We start from the raw sequence: 14,213 nt of genomic DNA on the forward strand, positions 1-14,213 counted from the left end.
GGTATAAGTCCAGTTTTCTCACATAGATCTGTTAAAAAAGGTAATGCAAGTTCATCTTTTACAATTCTCCAAAATTCAACAACTTTACTTTCATGAAAAGATTTAGAATAACCATTCGTCATCGATATTTACACACAAACTGTAAGGATGGAACAAAACATAATCTATCCAAACACAACCTGAATGCTGGGTTCTCGCTTAAAGACCCATACACAATCACCGATTTTCCCAAAGTTTGAAACTTACTTGAATTCAATTGTTTCCAACACTTCACCACCAACGCTCATAAGATCAGAAGCAGTATATCGCACATGTCCAGATCTCCGCGTCCGACCTTCTGGAAGATGAAATCTGTCTATCTTCCTCGTTTTTTTTGGCTGGGTATCTATCTCCCTCTGTGACAAAGGATCAACCCAAACGAACCCGAACTCCAAAAGGACTGCATGAACAGCAATGTTGAAAAGAGTGTGACCATCGACGGCATTGTGGCCCTTACCATTACCTATCACATCCCTAAAAACGTTCTTAAGAAAGTACATATTTCAGTCCTCTCCATTTTCTCCGTTTCTAAGAAGAAGGTGAATTGAGCAGGAATATAATAATCACTTAATTACCTCTATATGTGTCGTGTACTTAGAAGAACTCTTGCCAAACGAAGTTTCATTAAACTTGAAATAATATGTTTATCTCTTTTCCCTAAAAAAAGAAGTTCATCGAAGGGGAAACTCATCCATAAAGGGAATTTAGTATTGCCAAAAGTCATTCCAGTTGATTTAGACTAAAACTCTGCAAAAGTGGCATTATCATAACTCAGGACTCTTTTCACAACAAGGGAAGACTCATTCAACTTCTTCCATAAAAATCAGCTCGATCTATGTCGGAGTTGCGTTAAATGACCCGTGAAAACAAGTCATGCCCACATGCGATTTTAGTTTGGGTAGTGCGGTAAAGATCAAACCACCCTGATTTTATCAGACGTCCAAAATGAAAATACACCAGGGACATAACAAAATCAGTCACTTATAAAGTTCCGATTGACTTGGACAATTTACAAGGTAGATCAAACTCAATTCAACGCCAATTTATTAAGAAATATATATGTCCTAAGCAGGAGATTTTTCACAAATTACATTCTCACTTCTGATTAAGTGTAAAAAGAATACATGGTATCTCAACCATATAAAACTAATCCAGCAAACTCGTACATACAAAACGAAGGTGACAGCCTGAATAGATTACATGGTATCTTCAACCACCTGAAAATTTCCTCTTATGGTAGCACTGGGATTACCAGACAAAGAATATCACAAACAGTCGGATTTCACTTGGATATGTAGTAAATCAATAAGAATACATATCACTAGTCATCCGTATCTCCCCTGTGGATCCTCTCTGTCCTTTCTTTGCAAGCTGCACATTTTTTGCCTTTCTGTTTCTCCTGCTCTTTTAGCTTCCGCTCCCTCTCCCTCTCCTGTAGAAAACACACAACAACAAAAAGGACAAGATCTTATAATACCCATCAGAGTACAGTTACACTTTAGGATGTTTGGATCAAGTGGTCTACTAACTTAATAACAGAGCTGGAGAAACTCAATAAAAAGAATAGCAAGGTGGTCATAAATTGTCCCCCGTAAGATTACCCACAAATCAGACTGAAATCATAATGCCAATCAACCCTAAAATCATATTAATCACCTCAAATCGAAATTGTGCATGGCCAAGAAAACCAAATATGCCACAAGTCATACAACCTCTGATTGATAATCCTAAACTTCATACGCAGCATGCGACTATCATTTTGCTTTTCAACCCTATAGTTGCTGGTAAGATTCCCTGAACCGTGTAGGTGCAATCCTTCTTTTCAAGATCCCTTCAATCAAAAGTTCTTGAAAGGGACTTTTCATGACCAAGCTCCATCTTAAAACCAAGTTATGGCACCATAGGTTTTTGAGCACCCAGAGAATGACAACTATTTTGAGATAAGTGAATTTAGAAGGTAACAAGGCAAAACTTGTGCTAAAAAATAATCCCAATATGACTCTAGATATCACCAAGTATACGAGACATCAGCAACACAAATCCTGAGGGTGCGAACTAAATCGAGATATGATGTTAGATTTTACCTTGTACAGTGAATCCTTGTTGACAGATACAGGAAGATTATGCTCTCTCAGTTCAGAAACTGTTTTCATGCCTTGCCAGGTCTGATGACAAGGTTGGAGGACAGCTGTCATTGAGTTGAAGAAGCTCGGGAACTCAACTTCAGTCCATGCTTGCAAGAATACAATGTCACTCATGAGAATCCCGTCTCAAACGTGCATCTAGCAATGCCTTCTTTACGTTTTCCTCCCTTCCTTTTGGGTTTGTTACCAATATCTTGTTTTGAAGGCTGTACAGTAATCAGAACAAAAAAAAAAGAATTTAACCTGGAGAAGAACGCAAATATTGCCTACTTATTTGAAAAAAGAAGGTGAAAAATGCTATGATCACGTTATATTTTCAGAGGTATGCAATAAACTGCACAAGAGCTGAATACCTCCATAATTTCATGGTAACATGAAGTTATTTTTTGGTTTACAGTTGCTGATATCCAGAAGATTACTTTGGTCAGTTGTGTGTATGTGCATCTCAGCAAAGAGATGGAGAGGGAAAAATAAATAACGTACAAACACAAGCAAATAAATATTAAGCATTGCACGCACCTTCTTAACTTGCCCTCGGATTCCACTAATACTAGACATTCAAACCTTGCAATCTTAAGATCCAATGTGAACATTTCTCTGTTAAGCAATGTCTTCTTAAAGATCTTGCCTATGAAGAACGGACACCGACACACGACATGGATATGACACGACACGGATACGCGGACACGACATCATTCAAAAAAGTAGGACACGGATACATCATGGACACGTTAAAGAAAAATTATATATATATGGATACATCATGAAATTTAACCCACTCCACTAAGTTTAAATCAAAATATGAAAACTAGTTTTGAACATGTGTAACTCTAAAAGATTAAACAACAACATATATGTCCAAAAATGCAAGCTAATGGCAACAAAACAAATAACAATTACAGAAGATTCATAACAAATATATATAAAAACTTAAAAAGGACTTGGCAATCATCAAAAGTGTGCAGTTGTGCATTATGCCTCCTTATTTCAAGAATGAAATAAAACCCCTACCAAGTCATGTCTTCTTTTAAGTATTTTAATCACTTTTTTTAAATTTAAAGTAAAATGTACAAGTGTCCCCTGTGTGTCCCCAGCGTGTCCATGGAGTGTCGGAAATTCTACAAATTAATTAATAAATCCGAGACTCCAAATCAAGTATCTGACACGTGTCGGAGGCATATCGGGGAGTGCCGGTGTCGGATACGTGTCCGACACGGATAGGTTGCCCTTAGAGGAGTGTCCGTGCTTCATAGGATCTTGCATGGATAACCTACAAGTTTGATCTTCTTCACTATCTTTGCTGTATGCCTGCGTGGTTGAATTCTAATACAACAGCAGTAGCTGTAACCCTGAAAGATAGGAGATGCTCTTGTTAGTTATTTTGCACAGAAGATAGTGACAAATAACCATTGGAGCACTCACAAAAAACAAATGGTTGTGTCAAATATAGCTTATGACAGAACCATAGGGGATGCTCTTGTTAGTTATTTCGCACAGAAGATAAAATACCACGTCTTATCAACAAAAAAACTTAAATACCACATATTCGAATCAATATCCTCTTATAGAACTGGTCTAATATTTTCCAAATTATTGAATTCCCAAATTCTATTATGTTGACCGTTCGCAACATTTAGTACTATTGTTCAAAATTCGAACACACTCACCAACCAAATTTAATATTGACTCCCGTGCATTACAATCAAGTCCAGTGGATTAGCGAAACATGTCTTAATTTAGATGTAGCCATCGACAACTAATGGTTTGATGTATATTTCCCTTATTTTTCACGAAAGACAATTGTTTTTCCCCAGTATCCAAAGTCTCGCCTTGTCAGCAAAATATATCAGAGAACTTCCAAGAAAACCAGAGTTCTTAAAGAGATCACCTCTATTCAACCGATTGTCACCAGCATTTCCCGAAATATCAATTTTGAAGAGTTCCGGCATTTTATATATATTTCTATCACATTCCAGTTTTATGTTCTCCCTGTCTAAAGCATTTGAACAAACCATTACACAACAGTCAAACATAGAAGAATCACAACGTACAGAACACATAGGGGGATACCTCATACCTGAAGCAACAAGTCAACAACTCATGAGTCGTACGATGTGGTAGCTTCGATTCTTCCTGAGGACCCTTTTCTTCAACTTGTCTACAAAATTACCCAAACAAATTTACAGAAAATCAACAAAGGAACAAGCCCAAGTAGAAATGACCATAAAACTAAAGTCCAGTTCGGCTCACCCTTGGCTCTCTATTTCAAATTCAGCATTAATGTCTAGAAGCAGCTCAGGCACTTGTAGATTTTGATCTGCAATGAATGTGTTCAGGTCAGAGGAGACAAAATTTGTGAATGGCTCGAGAGAGCATTCTCAATACTGGCACAACGAAGTAAATGCATTCTCACCATGCGGTTCACCACAGCAGGTCTTGCCTAGGTGACAAAAACACGGGGAGATGGATTATGTGTTATGCTGCTGTGAAAATGTTACCCTTGCTTTCCATTTGAAATTTTCCTGATATTGTATCAGTTGAATTGCCTAAACTCCTCTTCTTCTGTCCACTTGGGACCATATATTACCAAGTGTGTCCGTTCGAATTGTTGATCAGATATCTGCAACAAGCTAACTATTAAAAGTTAAAAACATATCACCTATCCTCTAAAAGATGATTAAACAACTATAGTATATTTACTAGATGTCGGCAAGTTTCCATCATGAGAGTTCTTAAGGGATGTTCCACAACCTAGTCTTTAACAGGTCAGAGGAGAATGTTAGCTCCAAATATATATGTAAAAACACATCCTATTTCCAAGAAGAAAGAAGTAGGACCTTACTATGAAACAATCTTCGCCAACTAAAGCAGAGCTTGAGATTTAATCCATCAGCATATTTTAATCACCTGCAGTTAGGGAGGAGTAACACTAATGCGATCAAACGATCCATTGTGCCCTGCTCATTGCTTCAACAGATCCAGTTCCACTTCAGTAGTCCACCAGGTGACCTGAACGAGAAGAATTAATAACATGAACTGTAATCAGAAACGTAATAAAATTGCTTTCAGTTAAATTAAAAACTTAATGATTTTGTAATTAGTCTTCTTCTTTTTCTGGATTATTTTGAGCATCAAGACAAACGAAATGATCGAGATCTTAGACACTACAACCATACCCATACTCCACAGTCCACACCTGCAAAATATTATAAGCTATCCACCTTTGGCCGAACATCCATTCCTTTAGCTGAAAGCAGGTTCTCCCTTCAATCGGTTGAGTCGTTCCTCCTAGCACCTAAGAAACATTCCAAAACTGGCTACCATGAATTTTCAGAGCACATTTTAGAAGCCATATATATATTTTTTTCTCAAGCACATTGTACAACACACAACTATTCTCCAAATTGTATATGAACTATAGACGAAGAATAAGAGTTTCTATAGTAAAGTGGAAGAGGTAGGAAACTATCTGTTTGTTTATATTCTTTAAGTATCTACTTCTCCATATTCGTATTGTTTAGAGATAATGGATAGTGTTGGATTTTATCGATATCTCATGCATGATTCCTACGATATATACAATTGCGTTATACCACATGCATAAAATAGTGCAGCGGAAACAGAAGATCGTACCTTGGTCACAGCTTTCAATTTGAAGTTCCAAGCTTTGATCTACAGGAGAAGGTGTTCTTGGCACACTCAAGATCTTCTTCTTCTTAACTTTCTTTGGAGTCAAGTTCCAACCACTTAACGGGGAAGCAACCTTTTTCACGAACCAAGAACCAAGAACCGACAATGGCTAGGGAGGATACCACCTATGGAATCTCCACAAATTCATCGGGCTTCTACTTTAGAAAATGTTGGAGGCTGCCATTAAAGGAGAGAGAGCTTTTCTTGTTGTTTGGATGATTAATATGTGAGAGGTAGGGGGTCTATTTATAGAGGTTCCCACCTCCTCAATATTGGATAGGATAGAGTCCTATACTCATCTAATATCAGATAGGATAGAGTCCTATACTCAGTGGTTTATCCTTATCTTGGTGGGCGTCTATCCAACCTTATTTCCAACAGATAGTTGTACATATTATGAAAGGAATATGAAACATGTTCTTTGTGATTCTCAGTCCACAACTTGTAATGTCAAAACTAATGATTGGTCATCGAGGCTAAACTCAAGTTGGAAACTGTGTGGATATTTAAATTTCACCATTGGACACAAGGAGGCCCCACTTCATGATGCATATCAACAGACTTAATCATCAGTCCTCTATTAGCTTCTCATACGACTACCAACTATAGAAGAAATTGCTCAAAAATAATAAGTAGAGAGAGTAGTATACCTGAAGCAGCAAATGAGGAGTGGAGGCCACTTTTCTTCTTGGTGTCCAGATTAAACAAGGAACCAACTACAAAAAACAAGTGACAAACAATGGAGAAAAGGCAACAATGGAAATAAAGTCAAACCTCTGAGTGTGAGTGATAATAATTCATTGGGATGGTCGAAGAAATATTGGTTGATAAGAGGGATAGGAAACGAGACAACCACCATTATAAAACTTTCAAACTCATTCTTATAAGTGGGGCTCTAAATTCGGGTCTGGGTCAACGAATCCTTTTGACCCACCACCCAAGCCCAAGGCAAAGAAACAGAAAATAACGGCCATAACAAACTTACCCGTTTTAACTAACTGCCTTGCCAACACACTCTCTCTGTGTCCAAGAAAAAACGTACCAAGACTCAAAATTGTTTCGTCAACCCCTCCTTTTCTTCATGTTCCTCTTTTTGAAACTACAAAAACAAGCCAACCCCTCACATTCAATCAACCCCCATCACATTCCACCACTCTCCTCCAAGAAAACAAACCAGCTAATAACCCCTTTTCTTCTCCGTCAAGTTTTCTTCTTCTCTTCATCAAGAAATAAGCCAACCCTTCTTCTTTTCTTCATCAAGAAAACCAACTCCACTTTGAACAATGCCTAAAAGAAAGAGCAAGCTAAACAATTCATCTTTTTCCCATCATCATACTCCATCAACACCTGCACCCTCCGTCATCAAGAAATTACTTGGGTGGGCACTAATTGTTATACCAATACCAATCGATTCCCCCACTACACATATAACTTGTAATTGAATACAATTCAACTCCAGACAAATTCTAAATATCAACTACAACCTATACTAATATGTCCAACTCACTAAACAACTATTAACAATAAATAATAATGTAAAGCAGAATTAAAGCAAACTGTAGGGGAGTGATATTCTCTATCCAACACGCGCATAACATGGTGGAAATGACACATCGACCTGTGGATCCAGGTCCCATCCATGAGCTAATAGAACGATACAGACAGGTCACAGTAGCACGCGAACTACGCTAGGAAAGTGACTCAGATACCCCTTCCAGAAGCAATCATGACTAAAGGTGTACTTGCACATATCTTGGCCGTCAGCCACTGGTCACGGCCGCAAGCTACTTATACAGACTTACACTCCACATCATTACATCAGACCTATGAGGACAGTTCTCACATGTTACCCTGATCTCCACCCCTCGTTTGAGATACCCTTTACACGTGGAGGGCAAGGATACACTCTCGATATCTATAAATATCTCTCTTATGAACTACGCCAGACCTGATTCTACTCTCCCCACAAGAACCTAGAGTAAGATACATAGGCAGTTCGCTCCCAAGACGAACTCGGTCCATCCAACAACCCATTCCAGTCCCCAATTGACTGTGTGTAAGGGAAAGCTAAATCACACCTTTACATTGGCGCCCGTCCGTGGTTTCGATTACTTGAGAAACCAAACCACTTCCAAACAAATCAGTAACCAAAACTCAAGCCCACGAAGCATGGCAAGCTTCGAAGCTCAACTCCACATGCTAGCAGGACAATTAGGCACAGTTAACGAGCAAATAGCTCAGCTCAGGCAGGAAAACGTCACACTACGTGCACAAGTGGATACACAGAACCCACTAGGTGCCACCGCTGAGGACGACGTCATCAACGTCAGTAAACAGATCAACGAGCTGAGGCAAAGGCTCGACAAAAATGCAGTAAAGAAAGACTCCACCCTGATAGTGCAAAAGATGCTGAAAACCTACCGCGCATCTCCATTTGCTGCTGAGCTACTCCGCAAGATTTCTCCTCCAGATTTTGTCCAACCACGGTTCCCAATGTACGATGGCCATACATGCCCAGGTCAGCATATAGCTCGGTATGTTCAAAGTCTCGCACTCTACAGTGCACCAGAGTTTGACCACCTTCATTGCAGACTATTTCCCGCTAGTCTAAAAGATGGCCCACTCGACTGGTTCTTCTCCCTCGAGGCCGACTCAATAAAGAACTTCGAACAGCTCACCGACCTGTTTGCAAGCCAATACGTCCATAACAGGCGTAAGAAGGGCGATCTCAATTCACTCTTTCAGCTTACACTCGGCAAGGAGGAAACCTTCGGCTCCTTCTTAAGTCGGTTCAAAACCGAACTATTAGACATGGAGAGTGGCCTCAAAGAGTCATTCGCGCAGATGGCTTTCATTAAACGCTGCCGCACCAGAACACCGTTCACCGTGTCGCTCCGAAAGAACAACCCCGAACGTTGGCGAAATGTATGCTCGAGTTGATAGGTACATCAAGTTACAAGAATGTTTGAAAAATCAGAACCAAGATGAAGAAGTAGAAGAAAGAGAAGTTTACGAGGTATCATCATCTTCTAAAAAACGACCCCGACAACAAGGGCAGCCCCCCAAACTCAAAGCGAGCAATGACCGAGAATTCGCCGTACTCACTAGATCTCCTAGTTACATACTAGAGAAGATCAAACGTGCTGCCTACTACCGACCTGAGATCAGACAACCAGCAGATCGCCCCGACCAGCCTTACTGCGCCTTCCACCGAGCATGTCATATTCCATATTTCTACGTTCATGGTTCCAGTAACCCAGGAGGCAGTGGTATCGGAATCGTTTTAGTATCCCCCGAAGGAGCTATGATAGAAAAGGCAGTTCGCATAGACTTCGCAACCTCCAATAACAAAGCGGAGTACGAGGCATTAATAATGGGGTTGCGTGCGGCAATCCAACTCGGTATAAAAGAGCTCCAAATCTTTAGTGACTCGCAACTGGTCGTTCGCCAGATCGCAAAAGAGTACACTACCAACGAAGGTAACCTTTCCAAATACCTTCAAGTTGTTAATGATTTACTTCCTTCTTTCAGCAGAGCTACAGTACACTATTTTTTGCATGACGAGAACCGTCACATAGATAGCTTAGCATACCTAGCTACGCAGACACCGAACTGTGCCCCTAGACAACTGACCATTGAAGTGGTCGACCGACCAGCTTACCAAGCGGACCATGTCTTAGCAATCAATGACTTGGGCCCACTCTCTGGAGACCAGATGAGTCAAACATGGATGCAGCCTATTATACAATACATCCAGCATGGTACGCTCCCAGATGAGCGTACGAAAGCCAAGAAGGTTCCGCACCAGGCACGTAGCTATTGTTTGGTAAATGACAGGTTATTTCGCAAATCCGCTGGGGGACCTCATCTGAGATGCATCAGTCCAGAACAAGGTCAGTTAATTTTCGCTAATATTCATGAAGGAGAGTATGTCAAACATTTGGGCACAACATCATTCAGCCAGCCCGCGAACTGATCAACATCTCGAGCCCTTGGCCGTTCCATATGTGGGGCATGGACATAATGGGACCATTCATCCCTCAGAAGAGCACCGACTTCCGCTTTGTCCTGGCGGCCACAGATTACTTCACTAAGTGGGTCGAAGCAGTTCCGTTGGCACACGTCAAAGAGTCACATGTCAGGAATTTCATTTGGACTCATATCATCACCAGATTTGGCTTACCACACACACTAGTGATGGACAACGGTTCCCAGTTCAAGGGAAAAATAGTCAGAGAGTTCCTAGCCAAGTGGAAGATCGTTCATGCATTCTCCACTCCCCTAGTACGCTCAAAGCAATGGACAGGCGGAGGCCAGCAATAAAGCCATTCTAGAGAACTTGAAGAAAAAGATCTAAAAGAACAAGAGCCAATGGCCAAACCAGCTCGAGAACATACTATGGGCTCACCGCACCACAGCTCGTTCCAGCACAGGCGAATCACCATTCTCCTTATGTTATGGCACGAAGTCATCATTCCCACCGAAAGTGACAATCCGACAACTCGATCCGAACTTGTCGAATCAGTCATAATGACTCAAGATTAGCTCGAGAGGTCGATCTGCTTTGGAAGAGTAGCGACCTAGCAGACTATCAGAGTAGCATCTTACCAACAGATCCTAAAGCGGTCCTACAACAAATGAGTACATCCTCGATCTTTTCAACCTGGAGATCTAGTCTTGAAAAAAACTCAAGATGATTCTAAACTAGCACCAACGTGGGAAGGCCCCTACATTGTGGAATGCGTCGTTGGCAATGGAGCGTACTGGATTAAAACCCAAGAGGGGAAGTTATTGCCACGGCCTTGGAACACGTACTTGTTAAAGAAGTTTTACCATTAGTTTCATAATGTTTTGTAATTTAGGTTTCCATTTGCTACAAATTCAAGTGCAAGATACTCAAGATTGTTATTATAATCTACGGTATTTACTCGCATCTCCAAGCCATGCCACTCGCACCGCAAGCACCATCAGTACATATGCACTGACAACAGGCTCATAGCCTCTCCGAGTCTCGCTAGTCGTGGACCTATACTCCTAGGATCAACTCAGCGAGAACGCTCTCCGAGCAAAGACGCTCGGGGGCTGCGACACGCTCTCGAGCGGCGTAACGGCTCTTAGGAGCTTACAGGTTCATAGCCTCTCCGAGTCTCGCTAGTTGAGGACCTATACTCTTAGGATCAAATCAGCGAGAACGCTCTCAAGAGCAAAGACCCTCAGGGGCTACACACGCTCTCAAGCGCGAACGCCTCTCCGGAGCTTCTGGGCTCATAGCCTCTCCGAGTCTCGCTAGTTGAGGACCTATACTCCTAGGATCAACTCAGCGAGAACGCTCAGAGCAAAAGCCTCGGGGGCTACACACACACTCAAGAAAGCGAGCGAGCGGCTCTCGGGGAGCTTACAGGGCTCATAGCCTCTCGAAGTCTCGCTAGTTGAGGACCTATACTATTGGGATCAACTCGGTGAGAATGCTCGGGGAGTAGCACGCCTCGGGGGCTACACACGCTCTCTCAAGCAGCATAACGCCTCGGGGAGCTTACAGCTCATAGCCTCTCCGAAGTCTCGCTAGTTGAGGACCTATACTCCTAGGATCAATCGAAAGAGAACGCTCGGGAGCAAAGACGCCCTCGGGGCTACACACATGCTCTCAAGCGCGGCATAACTCGGAGCTTACAGGCTCATAGCCTCTCCGAGTCTCGCTTAGTTGAGGACCTATACTCCTAGGATCAACTCAGCGAGAACGCTCTTAGGAGCAGCACGCCCTCAGGGGCTACACACGCTCTAAAGTGAGCAGAACGCTCTCAGGAGCTTACAGGCTCATAGCCTCTCCGAGTCTCGCTAGTTGAGGACCTATACTCCTAGGATCAACTACGCGAGAATGCTCTCAGGAGCATAACGCCCTCAGGGGCTACATACGCTCTCGCGAAGAACGCTCTCAGGAGCTTACAGGCTCATAGCCTCTCCGAGTCTCCGCGAGAACGCTCTCAACGAGCAACACGCCCTAGAAGTTTGTAAGGTCATGAACCCCCTAAGTCTAAACTAATCGGACACTAACATCCCCCAGATCACTCTCCCGAGCAATACTACACAAACATAACGCTTTACGAGAGCACATCTAAAAAACTAGCCCAATAAACAGACTAATAGCTACAAGCAGTCAAGCAAAAGATAACATTAAGCATACATTTACCATGAAGCTACACGACCAGTTTCAGATAATCAGTTCTAACCCACAGATCTGCTGGGTTTACCCAGAAAATCCAGATCGGACCGGTGAACAAAGGGAAAAAAATTAACGAACTGCCACTTTCGTGGACACCACTTCTCGGTATCAACAAAGGCGAACTGCTCAGGCAAGCCTGAAAACACAGCTCTAATGTTTAACCCTCGTAGGGGCAAAGAACAGACATAATCACTACAACATGAACCAAGTTTCTTACCAAGACAAAGAAGAGAAATCACCATCACGGAGCCGCAACCACATGTTTGTCATGAGGGAGCGATCGGTCGGCGAACGGCCTCGCACTCATGAAAACAATGCGCATACCTGTCCCTTGAGCCCCGTTTGCCTTTTTTAGCTGACAATACTTCTCGTCCAGCTTGGCATACTCGCTATAGGCCGTGGTATACGCACTTTGAGATTTGCGAGCAACCCCCTGACATCGCTTAGCGTACTCAGTGACTTCCGCTACCTCCATTTGCAGTTCGGCCATTGCGTGACCGGTTTAGCGTTCATCGGTGAAGAAGACGCCGTCGCCATCGCGTCTAGCTTTCTCTTGTCAGCCCCCCCAGGCAGCTCGCAAACATTCCAGCTCGACTCGGGAGTTGACGTCAGTATCAGCACGGTGTACAACGTTCTTCAGCTTATCATACCCAGCCAGAAACTACAAGGACAAAATCATAATCAAAATCACTTAAGAAACAAAGCGGCATAGCTGACAGATAAACACTCACCAAACAACTAGCCATGTCCATAGTCCCCAGCAGCGTCTCCATATCTTCATCCTCGACTTCAGCTTTGTCCCCGTCTAACACGATCCCCTTCAGCAGACTAGTCGCTATGGGTGTCGAGTGGAAGTTGCAGTCAGAATGTTTTACAGCACGCTTCTTCCCTGTTCTCCCCACATAGTAGAATTCGCTCCCCACATCCCCGACACGAGGGAGCGAAATCTCACTAGCGACGTGACGACCTTGCCCCAGGTCGTCACTTCCATCAGCAGCCCGATGGGAGCCTTCCGCTCGCTGCGGCGACTTGAACACAATGCCGCCAGTCGACCGACCTAATCCCTTGGATCTCTTGCTCTTCTTGCCCCCAGATGCCACAACTTTCCTTTTGCCACGGTCCCCATGCACATGAGGACGGAACTCTATCTCCTCCATAAGCAGAGGGGAACTCTCTCTTACACTCCCTTCTCCCCTGATGTACGGAAAGCACCGAGCCATAAGCGAAGCTGAACACAAAAAACAAAAGAACACTGGTTAGAGCGGCCAGTAACCTTTACATTCATGATCTAAAAGAAGAAAAGAGAAACGTACCTGAGTAAACGGGAAAGGAAAGCGAAACAAAAGTAAGAGAGAAGAGAAGCAGCCGCAGCAGGAAGAACAAGAAGAGCAAATGCCATTGCTCTCCCAAGACCAGTCATATTTATACCCACGAAATGTCTCTTCCCAAGGCACACCATTATGACATCGAGACACCAAACGCCAGCCAACCTGGTAGCCATCATTTCATATCTCCCGACCGCCCACATTCTGACACGTGCCACGCACGCACTATAGCTCGGGCCGCTCCAGAGTACAGAACGCCCTAGCATCCTCATCGAGATGTGCGACCTGATGGCATCGCAACAACATGCATATGCTTACAAATGCAAACATTCATATCGTACACAAGACTAAGTGTAGAAAGCAAAGGCAACAAGATTCATATTCATAAAAGAAGCGACCTGACGACATCAGGGATGCCCCAGTTCACAAACTAACTATGCTGCTGAGAATACTCAGAAAATCCAGCACAGTTAGTCACTAGTTATCATAGTCAATGGAAAAGCAGAAAAATGAGCGGCCCAGGTCAACCCTGGAAACCAACTCTATTGTTTACTGCCAGAGGCCCATTACAAACACAAACAACAAAACTTCCTAGACAATATCATCAAGATCTTCTCTAAGAGTGACATTCAACACGGAGGCAGAGTTCAGATCACCAGAAGACGCCAGAACTGCCTCAACAACAGCCACGTTGAGCTCGCCAGACCCCTGAAGCTGCTCACTCACCACACCAGTAAGGGGAGAAGGCACGACCGCAGAAACGATGCCCGGCATCTTGGCGCGCTTCGCCTTCAG

At 42.9% G+C, this 14,213-nt stretch overlaps 1 long non-coding RNA gene across 22 annotated transcripts; it reads right to left on the reverse strand.

Moving 5' to 3' along the window:
• Nucleotides 1-1,062: 1,062 nt before the first annotated feature.
• On the reverse strand, nt 1,063-6,789 carry LOC147498296 (uncharacterized). Of its 22 annotated transcripts, none has more exons than XR_015195421.1 (11): nt 5,817-5,907; nt 5,360-5,478; nt 5,091-5,192; nt 4,884-4,939; nt 4,597-4,803; nt 4,434-4,500; nt 4,261-4,341; nt 4,072-4,176; nt 2,703-3,532; nt 2,124-2,389; nt 1,063-1,471 (listed from the first exon to the last, which is right to left on the reverse strand). It is a non-coding gene; the product is annotated as an uncharacterized LOC147498296 (long non-coding RNA). The 22 variants fall into 22 exon arrangements; XR_015195422.1 differs by having other exon boundaries at nt 4,597-4,813; XR_015195411.1 differs by having other exon boundaries at nt 5,026-5,192.
• Between the last annotated feature and the right edge of the window lie 7,424 nt (nt 6,790-14,213).

Source organism: Coptis chinensis, chromosome 5, assembly GCF_015680905.1.
Source record: "Coptis chinensis isolate HL-2020 chromosome 5, ASM1568090v1, whole genome shotgun sequence".
Lineage (NCBI taxonomy): Eukaryota > Viridiplantae > Streptophyta > Magnoliopsida > Ranunculales > Ranunculaceae > Coptis > Coptis chinensis.